This window comes from Rattus norvegicus, chromosome 11, assembly GCF_036323735.1.
Source record: "Rattus norvegicus strain BN/NHsdMcwi chromosome 11, GRCr8, whole genome shotgun sequence".
NCBI classification, from domain to species: domain Eukaryota; kingdom Metazoa; phylum Chordata; class Mammalia; order Rodentia; family Muridae; genus Rattus; species Rattus norvegicus.
This window is the reverse complement of record NC_086029.1, coordinates 27,199,083-27,211,474: the sequence shown is the minus strand read 5'-3', so window position 1 is coordinate 27,211,474 and position 12,392 is coordinate 27,199,083. Positions and strand designations below refer to the sequence as shown.

Sequence of the window (12,392 nt, the reverse complement as noted above, 5' to 3'; positions counted from 1 at the left end):
TAGTACGAAACATATGTTATTCTTCCCCCAAATTAATCTTCTCAAATTTCAGGAATCTGAGTGCTATAAATACTTTGGAGCTGTTGAAATGAGACCATCCGCAGTTACCAGGCAGACTCTAAATCCAGTGACTAATGTCTTAGGAGACATTCTGAGAGAAAAAGCCACGTGCTATACAAAACAATGCAACAATCGGTGTGGTTGAGGAGTGTGAGGTCAACAACCACAGTGTGTATGCATGTGTGTGTGTGTATCTGTGTGTGTGTGTGTGTGTGTGTGTGTGTGTGTGTCTGTGTGATGTGTGTGTGTCTTTGCAGACAGAATCAGATATCAGAGAAGTCACTCAAGGCAGCTCACCTGTGTCCTCCATTCAGTGCAATAAAGGAAACATTCTACCCCTTGGTATTTTTTTCCTGTGGTATTATGTGAAGTGGAGTGATGTGTCTACCATTGTCCCATGCTTGCTAAGGCTAAAACAGACTCAATCAAAGTTTCATGAAGCCACATATGTGCCATGGACTTTGGGACTGCAGATAGTTTGAAACTGTAGTTCACGTTCTATGAAAGGAGTTCTGAATGTGGATGTATTTGAAGATTCTGCCCATCAAGAGTCCTCCTCTAGCAATGCCTCTTGCTGTTTCTTTTTCCCTCAAGTTGTGCTAGGGATATTCTGTGCCCTCTTCACTTCAGGACTCAAGAATCAGACACTTCTGAATTGCCCAAGCGTTCATTATCATCATGGAGAATTTCCTTATTGTATTTCCTTACTATAACCAAACTTCTCAAATCTAGAAAGACACACCTGTTTTAGGACATGATTACTGTATGTTTGTGCTTAAAGACTTTCTTTTAAACTAGTGACTAATTATCATTTTCAGGGCAGAAAATGATGTTTATAGCTTGCAGCTTTAGCAACTGTATCTAGAAAAAAAATAAGATCAAAGTTCTTGAGAGAGAAGACAGCTTATTGTTTTTCTAAAAAATAACTCACTTCAAATGAACATTAAAATATATTAGCACCCGTGGGAATCTTCGGAGAAAAGCGTAAATAAGTGAAGGCATATGTTCAGTGGAGATGGGGTGTTTTAAACAGTCTCTCTAGTGTCTTTCAGAGTGATGTAACTTGCTTTTAAAAAGAATCAAGAGTCATCCAGTAAGAGCAGGTAAAACATGCAATGATTAGCTACCTTTCCCTACACAGAGGAAATGCTGAGGTGCTCTATGGGGTGTATTTGAACGCTGGCTTTTGATGGATACCTTCAGAGAATTTAGGTGATTCTAGAAAATATTTATCAGTCACAATCTTGAAACACAAAGCGTGATCCCTAAAACAATACAGTTGTTTCTAATGTGTACCATCACAGAAGAGCTGTGGACTTGGAGTTACTGCCTAAGGTCCTTGATTGCTTTTCAAACTCTAGTGAACAATTTTCTCTGCTAATTTGTGGAAGTCAGAAGTATGAGTTATGTTAGGTCATAGCAGTGGGAGGCAGAAAGAAAATTGGAGAGGAAAAGAAATCAATGGAGATCAAATACAGCACGTGCCTTGCGGTTTGACCTGATACATATCAGGTTCCTTAAACTTTCACACGAAAAGAATTGCTCCAGCTAGGTGGAGGGGTCTTCCTATAACATGAATATTGATACAGTGGCAAAAGGGATCAAAAAGGATCGCACCTTCAAGAACAAGAAAAGGTTGGGGGAGGGAAGAAGGAGAGGGAGCAATGAGAGAGGGAGGGAAAATGTAAAGAAATAGATAAAAGGGAGAGGGGTAAGGTAGGAAAGAGGAAGAGGTGAAGGGAGGGTAAGGGTTCTATGTGAGATCTCTGAATTATGTGTCTAAAACCTAACTCTAAGTCTGATTCTGTGATCAAGATGATACATGAGATCATTGGAGAAAGTTCCCTAAAGCTTTGCAATGGATGCCCAGTACTGAGAGAATTATCTGTAACATTAATTCCTTACTACTGTCTGTTATCAGAACACAAAGAGCACACAGGAGTGGAAGAACCTAAGAGTCCTAAAACGCCTGAGACCTCCTAGCGACTTTTAATCTGTTATTTCAGTTAGCCTCTGGGATCCTTTCATTGCTATAGCATACCCCTATCTCTATTCTGAAAACGAGACTGACTAAAGAGTTTCAGATGCCACACTTGGTTCCTACTGGAAGAGTTAGGATTCTGGATTCTTCCCATGTGTGCTCCATGGAGATTCTCAGAGAGGGAGAGACTTGTCAGTCTTCACTTTCTTCATCCTGTTAACTCAGGGTTTCTGGTTGATGGATTTATGATTGCTCCAACTTTATTTACACTTTCTCTTTAATCATGCCTCTTTACTATAAACTAAAGCATCAATTCTTGTGTTGTTTTCTCTGGAAACCATTGTACCTGTGCCTACATTTCATTCATTTAAAAAAATAAAAATATATTCATTTATTATGTTTTATTTTTCTTGAAAATAAATTTCTGAAATAATATATTCTGGTTATAGTTTTCTCTCCCTCTATTCCTTCCATCTCCTCTTAACCTTCCCGTCCATCTGGGATTCACCCCCTTTCTGACTCTCAGGTTTCTAAGATATAATGAAATAAGATAAAACAAAAACACATCGAAATGGAACAAAACATATCAAAAGAAAGGAACATTGAAACAGAGACTCATTCATTTGCACATTCAGAAATCCCATAAATACTGGAAACCATAACACATACATAACCTGTAGCATGCAAAATGAGAAAGAAAACTTAAGAGTTAAAACAGGAAAGCCTTTTACCTATTTTCATTCATTTGATAAACACCATTTAACAAGTTCCTTCTACACAAATGCTGAGGGCCTTTGATAATATTACTCTTGGGTGAGCCAAAACAAAACTCCCAGTCCACGAGGTGGTCTCCTTCAATTGAGGAAGAAATGAGAAATATATGGAAAACACACAATAATACAGCCTATAATAGATTAAAGTTGACAGAATAGAAAAATGACAGAAGAAATCCGGAGAAGTTAGGGGTAATGTGGAATGACAAGTGTCAATGTGACATAGACCAATGAATGTGGCTAATGTTGGTAGGCTTCATTTGCACGGTGAAAACTGCAAACTCTGAAAGAGAATAGGTCAGATTAGGTCACAGCCAAGACATGTGAACACTGTTAGGCATTCAGGTCATTTTAATATTAAGGCAACTAGTAAGTGAGGCACAAATAAAATATTATAGAATAAGAAAGACGAACCACATAAAACCTGCCAAGTTATTCTTTTTGAGTTACAACTGGAAGGGATACACTGTTTTGAGAAAACATAGTATAAACAGAACTTTCTAAAATACTTTGCCTATTGGAGTATTAAAATATGTGGCCTGGATGGGAGACCTGTCAGTTCTGCTCATATTTGATGGTAAGAGATGTTAGTGACTCAGAACAGGATGGGAGTAATGGATTAAAGAAGAACCCATTACGTGTCATGTGTGTTACAGAAGAGAGGTTAATATGGCTTTCACAGCGACCTCACCTGCATACTTGAAAGGATGTAAAAGTATTCTAATTTTTTGTTTGAATGACTAGATAGATGATACTAAATTAAAAGAAATGTTGAAAAGACATTAGCTGATAGAAGGTCAGGATATCCATGTTAGATATCTTTGTAAGTTAGCATACACGACAAATTGCTTCAAGCACAGGTTCTCATAGCTCTTTAGGTCAGAAGTTCATCTGGGCTTTCAGGCTTTCACCTGAGGGTTTCACAGTGGCTCTAATGAAGTCCTCACGAGATGTGGCTTCTTGTCTATAGCTTAAGGAAAGAATCTATTTCCTGGGACATTTGGTTTGTTGGCAGTGCACGTTCTTTTGGATATACACTGAGATGCTTTTCTTCCTGTGGCTTTTAATAGAGTCACCAGTTCCTGGTCATTCTCCACTCTCCATTCAGTCTCAGAGAGAGTTACATTCCATCGAATTCCATCCAGTCTTGCTGACTCTCCCTGTCTCTTCCTCTTTGCTGCCAGAATGTGAAAGCTCTCCATTTTTACAGATCTAATACACTCAGAATAGTTTCACTACAATGAGCTTGCTTATGTTACATAAGATAATGTAATAACAGAAATATAGTGAAATTGGCAGTGAACAGCAAGGTGAAGGTCGGGAAACTGTCTTTATATCCATGTGCAAATATTGAATGGATGTCAATACACGAAAATATATCAGCTGGAAAGAGGCATCCGTGTGGAGTCTTAAAAATCTGCCTTCCCCACATCCATGTGAAGCAGCTGGGACTTGCTAAGTGAGACTCAGACAGGCACAGGTGGAACCACTGACACAAGGTCAGACTTTTAGATCTTGCAAATTACCTAAGAGAAGCATCTCAGTGACTCACCGTACCAGATGGATCCAAGGGGAATCACCAGCTTGCAGGGGACAGGGCTTTTTTCCTAGAACGTTTGGCTGTCAATATTTATAAGAAATCCATAATGAAGAGAGTGTCTGAGATACCGAAGGAGGTAAACATGCTTTCTGATAAGCCCAGTGACCTGAATTGGATCTGGAGAACCCACAGGGTACCGCATATCTATATACACACACTCATAATGAAAAGGAAAGAAGGAAATGGTAAATATTCTTTTTTAAGGGGCAAACTTGTTTTGCAGCTTCTATCACAGCTAAGTTTTACCTGCCATCTTGAATTGTACAACTACTATACATATCTTTAAAATGAAGCCTCAACATTTCATTAATAAAAGGGAAAAAATAAGAAGAAATGTTTTGAAATTGCAACAAAAGTCTGAGGGAGTTACTGCTTCTTACATCATTAATCCCCACCCCCATTCTCACCACTGTTCTCATGCTCATTAGATGGTTCTATATATCCATCCCAAAAATGGATATCAGGCCTAGTGCTAATAATAATCATTTTCCATGGAAGCAGATACCAGGCTGCTCTCTGAGAATATATGGAGCATATTTCTTGGAAGGAATAGTAAGTAGTTAGGGAGGACGCATCAGGACTTACATCACTCCTCATCTGGTGAATTAATTAACCTGAGACTTGACTAATGGGAAGCTATTTTGCTGTTAAGGGAGATTAATTAACAATTTCCTACTTAAGAATTAGTGCTTATATATGCACATATATATGTTAATGCATCAATGAATGTATAAATTATTCTATTAACCATAGTTACCTAAAATATTAGGTTTAGATTGTTTTAAAGGAGCATATGTAACTTAATATATATGCAAAGAAATAGCATCTTCTTGGACCTTTCAGAGGGGAACATAAAATTGACATCACACAGAAAAGAAAATGAAGCAAGGCAACTTTGCTCTTGTCAAAATTACTAGACTTAACAATAGAGGATGCAGAACATGAACACGAGAATAATTGTGAGACAGTCTTCTGTCACGAAATAATCTCCATCGACTACAACGGAAACAAAGTAAGGGGGTATGGAAAGAGCTGGGGTATTACGAACAGCTGTCAGACCATTTCTGCCTTGTTTATTTAGTTTGGATTATGACGAGAGAAAAAGTAACTCCAGTTTTGTGATTTGGAATAAATAAATATTGCTGACTCAGATGTTATGGTTGATTCTATCAAACTTAGTAGTATTCAGTTTTTCAAAGGCAGGAAATTATCCAGTTGATGGTCAATCTGAAACTTGAACTTACAGGAATGCAAATTTTTAGCCACAAGGTAAATTTAGGGCTGAAACTAAAAGGAGGGAGCAGCTCTTTCCTGTTATTTGAAGAACTGTCTTGAATGAACAATGTTTGTTTAACATTATCCTAAAGAGTGGGAGTCAATTGAAAGGTTCAAATAAAGACGATTGAGAGCATTTCAGGAGAATAGGAGTATGTTTTTCCTAAAATAATCATAAATGATCCAATGAAAAGCCAAGGATTTAATGGTAAGGAACACTTGCTCCCTTTGGGTTGTGACTTAGATTTTTTTTCCTTCCTTCCTTCACTCCTTCTTTCCTTCCTTCCTTCCTTCCTTCCTTCCTTCCTTCTCTCCCTCACTCCTTTCTTTCCTTCCTTCCTTCCTTCTTTCCTTCCTTCCTTCCTTCCTTCCTTCCTTGCCTTTTCTGTTTTGTTTTTTAGCATTACTGGACTCTCATGTTTTCTGTCCTTATGATTTCAATATGTAAATATCTCATTAAATTTGGTATATCGCAACCCTAAGAGAGGGAGAACTATTCTGAACATGAAAAAATGTTAGTAAAGTATTCTCTTCCCCTTTGGGATCTGCCAGTGATCTATCACAGCATTCTAAAGCTTTTTCGTCAAACTATATTTCCTCTTGTCCAAATGAATAAAACAAAAGCATTTTGGCTAGTCTCATGGCTGACCAAAATGAAGAATTTACTTTGCAATTACATTTTGTTGCATGATTTTGGTGGTGAAACAAAAAGATATGACTGGTAACAAAAGTGATGCATGGTTAATCTTTGAAACCAGTTTAAAAGACAACAATTGGCATCTCTGCCTTTCTTTTTAAAAACCTTGTCATTCTTCTTGTTGAAATGGTTTTTGCCTATGGACAAAGAAGACATCTAGGTTACTGGCTAGGTTTCTGTATGGAGACAATTTTTGGTGAAAAATAATAGAAAGATCAGAGATCTCTCATTTAAAATTTTATTTTCTCATCAACATTTACTTGTAAGGCAATCAAAATTATTTTCAATTTATGATACAATTTAATTCTATTATGTAATTAAAATTATAATTGTAATTCTGTATGTAATGATGCATACATATATATGTGAATATCTACTATGCACATATACAGCCATATGCAGCTATGTATGTATAGTATTTTAATCATCCCTACTATAATTTCTAATTGACTATAGAAGTAAGATTAGAGAACAGTTATAGAATTTGTAAAGAATCTGACTTAATATTATATACTACTTTTGTTTGAAATATATACGATAGACAAATCCTAAGTCTTCGCTTTTTGCAAAAAACAAACAAATAAAACAAGACAAACAAAAACAGCTATCTGCAACAATTTTATATTCAATGCTGGCAATGCAGAGACATACTTTCTCATATGACTTTCCATTTAACTAGAAATAGAACCAACATGATTGTATCCCCAGGGCTTTAAGAACACTCAGGAGACAACCCCAAGGAGATTTCAACTGCAGGCATTAATACAAAGTCTGCAAACATCCCCAAGAGACTATAAAGCTATGATTTAATGTCTCTACTATGTAGCTAAAAAGACTTAAGATTTTATACCTTCCTACTAAGTGCATGTGAAGGCAGCATACATTTACTATAAAATGAAAAGAAACAGTAGTTACTTAATAAACACCCCACTGATATCTCCTTAAATAGCCAACGTTTTATGTAATTGATGAACCATAGGCAACAGACCATGTCAAAAATTTAGCACTATCCTGTCCTATAAATGAATGTTACATAAGCTTCAGAAAATATCTGTGATGGAAAAATTATACTTTGTATATTTTCAGGCATGTCTGATTACATTTTAAAGCTGGTTCTTTAGAAACTCAGTGGAACATTTCTCCACGTCTCACATTCTGGCTTTTAAAGAGCAGCAAGTAATCATTTTCAACCTAGGTTAGCCATACGTTAATATAGGCCTGAAATATTTCCTTTCTCCCACACATCACCCAATGTATTAAATGCCATTCATTTAAAAAAAACTCAACATGGATCGGTCTTATTTGAGCAATGTGTTTATACAGATAAGGAACTGGGTGCTATTTGGCAAACCAAGAATGCTTGAGCCTTTTCCTCCTAACAGAGCTGCAGATCTCTAGAGGTTGAGTGCATTTAGGATCTCAAGAACAGGGGCACATTCCAAGCCACATGAAGAAACTATTCTACAATGCACACGACTTACTAAACCCAAGCTACATTGTGGAGTTTTCAGTATTTTCCCAGGTGATTATCACTGACACTCTCCCAATTTCAAGCATTCTTTAAGACATTTATAGTACAAAATACAAAGCTGCTTTCCTCAACTCTTCTATAATGTCTTTGGAGTATTGTAGTTGCGTTGTCGCCACCCTTCTTCTCCACTTCAACTCCTCCTGTGACTCCTGTCCACCGTTTCAGGCTCATGGCACAGGATCTCCTCTTACATTTGTTTTATTAGCACACATGTAATTTTACTTTTTTAATTATATTTGGCACAGTAGGTTCTTAAAGTCCTAGGGATACAATCATGTTGGTTCTATAACTAATACTTATATATTATTTATATAAATACATATATATTACACGTATATGTGCATATATACTCACATATACACACAGGCACACAGAAACACACAATGAAAGTTTATAAGTGTTATTTGAAACTTTCATTATAATTTTCTAATGAAAAGGGAATAACAAAAGAGGTACAATGTAGATGCACTCCACTCAGTATTTTTATGTATTGGTGGTATTCGTCCTCAAGTCTTGATGTAGGTAAACTGTTGAAGTATCCCATGGGTGAGATCATCCTAGAATCAAAGAGCTGAGGCAAGAAGAAAACACTGAAATTGGGAGAAATAGTCCTCCCTGGGACGAGCTTCTTATTGGCTTTCCAGTGCCATGTGGTCGTTTGGGAAATCATACACATCCGAGTTACAATAAAAAGATTGAATTGTGTGTGTGTGTGTGTGTGTGCGTGTGTGTGTGTGTGTGTGTGTGTGTGTGTGTGTGTAACAATATGAACTGAAGAAAAAGAGGCCATATTTTCAAGAAAGGACACATAACAGTGGTTAGGATGAGGAAAGGAAAAAGGAAAATGATATATTACACTTTTATTAGAAATCAAAGATCTCTGTTGAGAGGTGTCCTAGTACCCCTGACTGATGTCTAGACTCAGCCTTGTTGTTTGTATCTTGTAAATATAAGCTGTGAGGATCAGAAGTGATGTGCAGTCCAGTAACACTCAGGTGTGTGTAGTGCTTAAATCATCAGTCAGATTCAAAGATACTAAATTCACTGACAATGGAAAAAAAATAGAATTTGTTCGAAATTTGTCTGCTATAGCAAAAGGAACCATTTCCTTTCCTGTTGAGTTGGATCAACATTTTAATTAACCAGAATAAGTTCCTCCCATGAATTCATTGTGAAATATGCATTTATTAAATGTCACTTGTGTAGTACTACTGCTTGACCTTAAAAATAAAATTATCACATATCAACTGTTAGTGTAACTTTTGCAAATATCAAAGACTCTCCCTCATATGGATCCTCCAAATTATTTGTAGCTGTAGTAGACAAAACAGACAAGATGTGATCAAAAAGTTCTCATTTTTATTTAAAGAAAATATGGCAAAGATAAGAAGAATTAAAATGTGAGAACTGGGGTGATGGCTCATAATCTCATAGGAACTGATGTTGCTGGAGACTCAAGTTTTGTTTCCAACACCCATATCAGACAACTCACAACCAATTTAACTCCAGAACAGGGTATCTGAGACTATCTTCTACACACTGCAGCTACCCGAACTCATATGTGCATTGACAAATAGACATAACTACACAAATATTTTGAAAATAAAAATAAATTTTAATATGTCATCAAAATATGAAAATCTCTATTTTGACTCACAGAGAGAGTTTTAGTACTGAATGGCTAGAGAGTAATAGCCAAGCAATTAGTGACAGTTATGTATGGGTGTTTGTATGTATTAGTGAATTAATCTGTGGCCATTCAAGAATTATCAAAATAATTCTTTACCTATTTACCACTCTCTCTGATTAAATTTCAGCTAAACTTTATTTTAATAGCTTGTCAACACAGTGTTTTAAGAAAGAAGTTAACAATGAAGTCACCTATGTTTGGTAGAAGAAAATCATTGTCAATGAAATAAGAGGGCCCCAACTGGAGAAATGCATACCTGTGTGTGCTTGGTAATGTTTTGTGGTCTTTTGAGTCCTGGAGGGACACTGAGAATTTTCTGGTTGGAGATTTATGCTGTCATACACAGGCTTCGCTGGGCCCCTTTTAGTGCTCGGGCTCAGCAAATCCACCAATTCGGTGGCCTGATGTATGGTGTTCAGGGAATGAGAGATCCCTCTGGGTGAATCATAGGAGGGAAAGTGGGAGGCTTTATTTGAAGTGGCAGAATGAAAGTTGGTTATGTTGCATTGCTGCTGTCGAAGGACAGTGTCAGTAAGGGCTATGTTCATCTAGGGAGATTTAGTCACATGAACGTTTGATCTTATTGTGCTTAAGTTAAACGGTGGCTAGTATAATCACCTTTTTAGATCTGATAAGCAATTGATACCATAGAGTTTGTCACACTCGATCTCTTAGCATTTTCTACCAAATAACCCTGCTGTGAGGACAGTGTTGCGCCTTATAGGACATCTAGCAATGTCACTAAACTCTACCCACTGACTGCTTTAGAAGCATCCCACACACACCACTTTAGTTTCTGTTGTGATAAAGTTAGTCTCCATACCTTCATTGATTGAAAATAACAGTGTCATCTACTTATGAAATATTTCATTATCTTGTAGATAAATTCATAATGCTTTTGGGAAACAATAATGATTCTGTCCTCACAGCTAACTAGGGGAAGATACTCATTGCAATTAACCAGGTATAGATGTACATTGAAACAAAGAGACCTTAGTAATGCTTCTGCTGTAAACCTGCTAGCCAAGGTTTAATTTTCCTACATTTTCAATTATTAATGGCATGGTAGCATAACTTATGCTCCATTAATATTACCTGGTATCATCATTAAAGAGATCATGTTTTTATTAAGAAAATGAAGAAAGACAAGATCTTATTGTGCATAGACAGTAACATTTGCAAAGTATAAGTAAATGGTAGCAATATGGTGAAAATTAATATAATTCTTAGTTTCCTCCATTTTGTTTAGTGGTCCCAAAGCTGGAGGACATGCTAGGAGAATGGACAAAAACCAAACTTATGGCATGATTCGGGTAAATGGTTAAGCACCAGAGCGAAGATCACTTGATTTCTCTTTAGCTCTGCTCCAGTTGTTGCCCCACATGGATACTGGACTGCATGTCTGCTACATATGTGCAGGGGAGACTTGATAAGCCAGAGTGTGGGGATACCCAGAGGGATAACACACTCTCAGAGGAGAAGGGTAGGGTAAGGGGGGAGGGATTCCATGATGTGGAGACAGAAAGAGGAGGCAGCGTTTGGGATACAAATAAATAAATAATTAAGTAAATTTTAAAAATTCTCTGTAGCTCTCTTTTCTGCTAATCTTATTGCTCTGTTCTACCTTTTAGAGTACTACTGGTCAAACCTAGAGCCTCATGTATGTTGGACACATGTTCTAGAAGTAAGCTACATGCTCGGAGCCTAGCACTCATTTCTTTTTTTTTTTTTTTATTTTCTATTTTTTTAATTAACTTGAGTATTTCTTATTTACATTTTGAATGTTATTCCCTTTCCCGGTTTCTGGGCCAACATCCCCCTAACCCCTCCCCCTCCCCTTCTCTATGGGTGTTCCCCTCCCCATCCTCCCCCCATTACCGCCCTGCCCCCAACAATCACGTTCACTGGAGGTTCAGTCTTAGCAGGACCCAGGGCTTCCCCTTCCACTGGTGCTCTTACTAGGCTATTCATTGCTACTTAAGAATACAAATACCTTAATGACAAGGACTCTTTCTTGTATATTCAATTTTGAAAAAAAATCCAGAAGTAGTTTCACTTTAGTCATTAAAATACTCACAGGTTCCCTGATTATTTGTCTGGAGTTATTAAATGTTTGTAGAACATTCTGACAATGAAACTTAATATCTGTTTCAAAATAGTCCTTTTTATGTACTGTTCAGTTTCAGTTCAATTTACAAATACATATTGCCTGGAATTCTCCACTTAATAATATTTGTTGCTGTTAGAACTCATTTCGGGACATGGAATTTCCCTAACTACATTTTGCCTAACACTCATCGTTGAGCCTGCCACATAAGAACTAGCGTAGCTAGTATATTTGAAGCTTTGCTTTGCCTAAGATTGTCATCTTCTGGTCGCCCATATGTTCACTCTTCCAGGCACACGGAAGTCCTGGCACATCTTAGGAGGAGGCAAGCATGCATCCATATGACCCTGGTCAATCCCTCAACCTGGATTGGCTTCCTTTTTATCTGGCCTAACTTCTCCTTAAAGTAAATACTAGTGACACTTCATAGTCAAAAAGTGACCTTCTCTATACAACGCATCATTTAATACAAGTCTTCCTCTGGCCTTTTAATGTCCATAGATTCTTCTTTTATAATAGGCTTCTTACTGGATGACCAACACTACATTTACTATGTTGTAGCACAGCATTTTCCACCTTCCTCATTAAGGAGCAGGTAGTAAGCGGGATTTAGTCTGTCTTTTTTCCTTAGTGCTATTATCTCTAATATATTTTCCCATTTGTGGACCTCCATGCAAC

The 12,392-nt window shown here is 37.1% G+C and overlaps 1 protein-coding gene across 1 annotated transcript in view; it reads left to right on the top strand.

The window, feature by feature from the left end:
• Robo2 (roundabout guidance receptor 2) overlaps positions 1–12,392 on the top strand; it is a 1,567,832-nt gene that overhangs the window by 372,276 nt on the left and 1,183,164 nt on the right. The gene's annotated exons all lie outside the window — the stretch shown is intronic.